This window comes from Polyodon spathula, chromosome 1 (assembly GCF_017654505.1).
Source record: "Polyodon spathula isolate WHYD16114869_AA chromosome 1, ASM1765450v1, whole genome shotgun sequence".
NCBI lineage: Eukaryota > Metazoa > Chordata > Actinopteri > Acipenseriformes > Polyodontidae > Polyodon > Polyodon spathula.
In genome coordinates, this window is record NC_054534.1 from 58,574,595 (window position 1) to 58,580,594 (window position 6,000).

General features: G+C 37.6%; 1 protein-coding gene across 2 annotated transcripts in view; it reads right to left on the minus strand.

The window, feature by feature from the left end:
* LOC121297248 (zeta-sarcoglycan-like) overlaps positions 1-6,000 on the minus strand; it is a 108,272-nt gene that overhangs the window by 101,591 nt on the left and 681 nt on the right. The gene's annotated exons all lie outside the window — the stretch shown is intronic.

Genomic DNA, 6,000 nt, shown 5'->3' on the forward strand with positions numbered 1-6,000 from the left:
ACTTGTTACCATTATGGAGCAGCACGGCTTTGAGGCTCCTGGATGAGCTGTCAATGAAGAGGCGCCACTCATTCTGGTTACAGGCGATTCCGATTGCCTCGAACAGACTGGTCACATTGTGGCAGAAGCAGAGCCCATCTTGACAGGTGAAGAAGCTGGAAAAAGGTTGGTGATGCTTCCTCTGATCTGCGACTTGCACACTTTCATCCAACAAGTTCCACTGCTTGAGCCTAGACGTCAAAAGCTCGGCATTGGACTTGGTGAGACCAAGATCTCTAATCAAGTCGTTGAGGTCTTTTTGGTTGGGGTAGTATGGGTTTCTCTCCTCAGCTCCACCTCTGAAATTGTCATCTGGATCTACAACGTCTTCCTCGCTCTCTGACTTGCTGCTCTCTTCTAAAGACGGCTGCTCTCTCTCCGGAGGAGTGGGTATGGGGAGCTCATGGCAGTGTGGCACCGGGGCGATGGATGAAGGAAGGTCCGGATACGTGATAGCAGGTGCATTCTTGCCAGTCCGACGTTTGGAAGGGTCCACCATGCAGAAGTAGCAGTTGCTTGAGTGGTCAGTGGGTTCCCGCCAAATTCTTGGGATAGCGAACTTCATGGCTCTCTTTTCCCCTCTGTACCATCCTACAAAAATACATTTATTTCACCCATGACTAATGTGTAATAGATTCTCGCAGCATTTTTCATATATGATATATTTTTTCAATAACATTGAAAATTGTAAAACATTTTAAAATTAAAAACTTTTACAATTTTAAAAATTTTAACAAATTTTATAACATGAAATTCCGAGCAACAATTGTCCATCTTACCTTCCAGAGTTTTTTTGCAGTGCTCGTAGGTGAAATGAGGTGCCTTGTCTTGATCCCCGACAGGCATGCTGAAATATGCCTTGTAGGCCTCATACATCTTAGCAGATGTTTCTACAGAGTACTTTTTCGCTCTTGTCTTGATAAATTGGCCGCAGACATAGTAAAATGTATCTGCCGGACGCTTGCAGCCTCTTGATGCCATATCAGAAAAATGCAGATATGTATCCACTTAGGCAGCTGGAACTAAACTGAACTGGTGGGCTTAAGGCCCCTGTATTTATACTACTATTTATATTACTGCAAAATTCTAGAAAGTTCTAGAAGTTACTCCAAGTTTACTCAGCACTGAATCTATCTGGAATGTTCTGGAAAATAGGTAAATTTCAAAATATCACTGTCCTGGTCAGAAAACCAAAGTTTTTGGGGAATAATAGCCATTTTCTATACTTTTGAGGCATAAGCAATTAGGAAATAACACTTACTACCCAGGAACCAAAAAAAAATAAAACAATTTGTTACACGGTGTTATTTTTATAATGTGAAATTTGTCAATGTTTACTGTGAAAAAAAACACAGCTCTAACTATGGCTAGGTAGTGAAGGTGTAAATGGCAAGTTGTTTATTGTGTAAAAAGTTATGTTATTCTTTCTTGAATGCACTTCACATGTGTGTTTATTCGATTTGCCAAATAATCCTCATACCCCAGCATGAAAAGGGAAATAAGAAAAGTGATCAGATATGTGTCCCCCGACTGAATCACTATGTGTTCCACATCAAAGATTGATTAAACGTAGATGTTCTTCCATTCAACCACTCCAAAGCATGCGTTCCCCTCCCCTGTGTGAATCGATTCATTTAGCTGCTGTACATGGCTTCTGAACAAATTTCTTACACTTTTCCTTAAAATCAAAGTTATTTATCAAAATGTATTTTTAAAGGGGCTCCCGAGTGGAGCATCCAGTAAAAGCATTCCCCACCGATGTGCGCTATAGCCTGGAGATCACAAGTTCAAATCCAGGCTATGTCACTCCCGACTGTGACCGGGAGCTCCTAGGGGGTGGTGCCCAATTGGCTGAGCGCCACCCATGGGGAGGGAGGACTAGGTCGGCCAGGGTGTCCTAAGCTCACCACACACTAGCGAACCCTGTGGTTTGCTGTGAGCCTGCAGGCTTGCCTGTAAGCTGCCTGGGAGCTGCATTGTCCTCCAACGCTGTAGCTCCTGGGTGGCTGCATGGTGAGTCTGCAGTGTGTAAAGATGCGAGCAGCTGACAGCACATGTTTCGGAGGACAGCGTGTGTTCGTCTTTGCCCCTCCCGAGTCAGCGCAGAGGTGGTAGCAGTGAGCAAAGCCTAAAAATAATTGGACATTACTAAATTGAGGAGAAAATAATAAAAATAATAATTGCAACAACTAAATAAAAAAATAAAAAAAAAGATTTTTAAAGACAGAGAACTAGCAAGTTTGCTAAAATAACTTTAACGATATAAATTTGAAGGTACCTGTAAATAATATAATATTTTACACACATTCCATAGCATTTTGGTAGTTTGTTTAGAATAGCCTAATTTTATGTATAATTGGACAAATTATAATCAGGTGATTAGCAGGTAAATTAGTAAGTCACTGTGTTCTCAAAAGAAAAACTTTTAACATTCATGGTTCATAGGCGTTCACGTGTAAATGTGCCAGAAGTTGTTTCCAGTTGTACTGCATAACAGAAAATGACTGTACCTGTTAACTGCAGGAGTTGTATTTAAATTACTTTTTATGTGAAATGTGGCAGTCATAGTTAAAACTGCCTCTGACCTCTTCTAAAACAGTCATAAAATTGCCAGTTTTTAAAAATATTATTTATTATAAATTTTGTTATGAGTTTTTGGGAGTACGGCTTTTGGGAGAAACAGCTACATAAGGCCTTCCTGTGGATATATTGGGTTATATTTCAGATCTGAGGTTGCCAAACTACAAGTGCTAAAACACCCAGTGGTCATATTCCTGCACATATATGGTAATTCTGCTCAAAGGGTTAAAAAAGGATGACTTTTTTGTGGGGTATTTATACTTGTATGCACTTTTTATACAGCCTGCTCTATTAATTTTAGTACAATAACTTCCCATTTGAATGACCCTGAACAATCAGTTGACGTCAGAACATAACTCTAAACCATGTGTTAACAAAATGCACGATTGTCTTTCAAGCTTAGTCTTTCAGTCTACAGCCCTCCCTGCTCTTTCGTTTAATACATTTTCTGCTTTATTTTGCCTGATGAAATGCAGCTGATTCAATGCTGGTCAGAAAAAGCAAACCTTTGAATTTAGCCCCACCTATGCTGTCTATCTACAGTGGTAGCCACAGCCAGCTATTTTCAGCCACATTCAGATGATTTGAATTGAATGAGAAAGGCTGTTGGTTTTATTTAATATATAATTTATGTATCAAGAATTTGTGAAATTGCTATAGAACAGTATCAAAATCCACAATCACAGCAATAATCAAGAAGTACCACTGCACAAATTTAAGTGAAATGCTTGAAAGTAGTGGACGTCCAAAGAAAATTGCAGGCACAGCAGGTAAGAGAGTTGTCTAAGCAGCTAAAACAATCCAAGATTTACAGCCAACGACTTAAAGAAAGATTTAGAAGCACCAGGCATAATAGTGCACAAAAGAACTGTTCAAAGGCACCTGAACACAGAAGAGTTGTATGCATGTAGACCTCTCTGCAAACCAGCTTTCAAGAAAATCCATAAAACAAAACAAAACAAAAAATTCTAAAATGTGAACAGAAATCTGAAGCATTCTGCAACAAAATGATCTGGTCCAATGAGACAAAAACATAATGTTTCCCCAAAAATGGACCACAGCATGTTTGGAGAACAAAAGGGACAACATTCAATGAAGAAAACCTTGTACCTACAGTTAAACATGGAGGTGGTTCGATCATGATATGGGGGTGTTTTAGCAGTTCAGGAACTGGAAACATTCATGTGATTGAATATTGAATGAAAGCAGCTATGTACAAAACATTGTACAAAATACAATGATACCATCTACTCGTATGCTTATTGGCAGACATTTTATCTTTTAATATGACAGTCAAACAAAGCATACAGCTAAGTCAACTGGAAATTTTGAAGAAAACGCAGATAAAAGTTCTGGAATGGCCTTCTCAATCAACAGATAGCAATCCAATAGAAATGCTTTGGACTGTTTTGAAAAAAAGTTGTAGCCAAGTAGTACATATCCAATCTGTCTGACCTGAAGGAAATATGCAAGATAGAATGGGTCCAGATTTCATCAAAAAGATAGTGGTACATACTAGTTAAGAATGATCATAAACATCTAAAAAGCTGTAATAAAAGCAAAAGAAGGACACAAAAAGCAGGTATGCCAAAACTTTTGTCACAAACAAATACTATAAATTAAATACGTTTCTTTGTCTCCTTCATAACGATTATTTGTTAAATTAGTAGAAATTGTATATATTGCTTTTTATTGTAATAAAAAATTGTTAAAGTTGACTCAGTGTTTATCTATTACCTTGAATGAAGGTAGAGGGTGGCAATATTCTAACATCCAGCTACACCTTTTACTCTTTGTAAAATTCCACTGCCATAGTTACTGCTCTCAGTTGTTCATTATTTTATTGGACTGGTTATTTCTTTCACAGTGTTTTTTTTTTCTTGTCAAGATTTGTGCTTTCCATTCATAACTCCAGTAAATGGTTTATGTTAGGTCACACAAAGGACAACATTTTTACTGAGAGGATTATATCTTAAGATTGGCATGTTAAAATGAATGAAAAAAAGCTGTAAAAAACACTAAATGCTTTATGCATTGTGCTGGGAAGCATGTCAAGGTACTAAACATTATTAAACACAAAAAACTAACCTTTTTGTTTACTGTTTCCTTGTGATGGTAAGATTTGAAAATATTTCTCAATTTTGGGAAAATTCAATGTGTTTCATTTGATGGGAACACTAGAGCTTTAACATAACTTTTCAGGGGTTTTGGCATTAAAAAAAATGATATGGTTTAATGTGTAAGCAATACAGACTAAAATACACTGATGTATGCAATTAAAGTACTGTTGTTTACATGAATACGTGTTGCACTGTCAACTTTAAAACTATAACCTTTTTTTATACACCATCCCTCCACGCTTAACCCCAGCTTTAGAACATGCTGCTCAGCTGCATTTGGGGTAAAGTTTACCCTTACCAAAAGTACCAATCACTAATCAGTCTCCCCATTTAAATTGTGGCTTTGCCCTTCCTTATAGTATGTCTACTTTGCTTTGTTATTCCACATTTGCAACAGTTTCCACCTTGGAAGCAGTGTTCTATCCTCCTCGCCTTGGAGAATGAAGCTGATACTTTTTTTCGATATGAAACATATATTGTAAGTGGAGAATATTTCATATTCCGCTTTCAAAATAGGAGTACATGCATATTTGTTTACTTGATAATTAACACTCTTTTTTTTCAGCAGATTTAAATATATAAATGATACCCATCCATCCACAACTAAAAAACTTACAGTACATCTTCTTCAGCTAATTGGATTTGTTTTATTTACATAAACATTTACTGCATATATTATGGCTGCTCCAGCTGTTGCCATTATAATTAAATCAAGAATGCACAACAGTTTGTCATTTTCAAAGTGCAGTGCCTTTAGGTTTCTTTTTAACAGATTTTTTTAGGGCTAGGTAAATGACATAAGATTGTGCCTGTAACGAAAATTGTACATGTCCAATTACCTCACCACAAAAATCTCTAGAACAGATCAGTGAGACTTGCCTCTTTACTGCCAGGAGCTCTGAAGTGGATGTCGGTTAGCTACCGGCCCCCCAGAGGACAAAGACCACTCTAGGGTTCATAGAAACAGTCTCTGCAGACTTTGCCTAATCTGCAGAAGCACCACAGCCAATGTAATACTCTCTGTGGAATCCCCAGAAGAGATCACCTACTCTCCCCTGACTGTATCAGTCACCTTGCACGCCATGCAGTTTTGATTAAAATTGAGAGTTTATCAGATTACAAAAAGGTTTGGTAAAAATTTGTGCAAAATTAGGGTGTTCACCATGTACAGAGTGAAAGCCAGACAAACACAATTAACCATTAGGGTTAACCTAATTAACCATGAGCCTATTTTTTTTTAAAATTGAAGGCTACATATAAA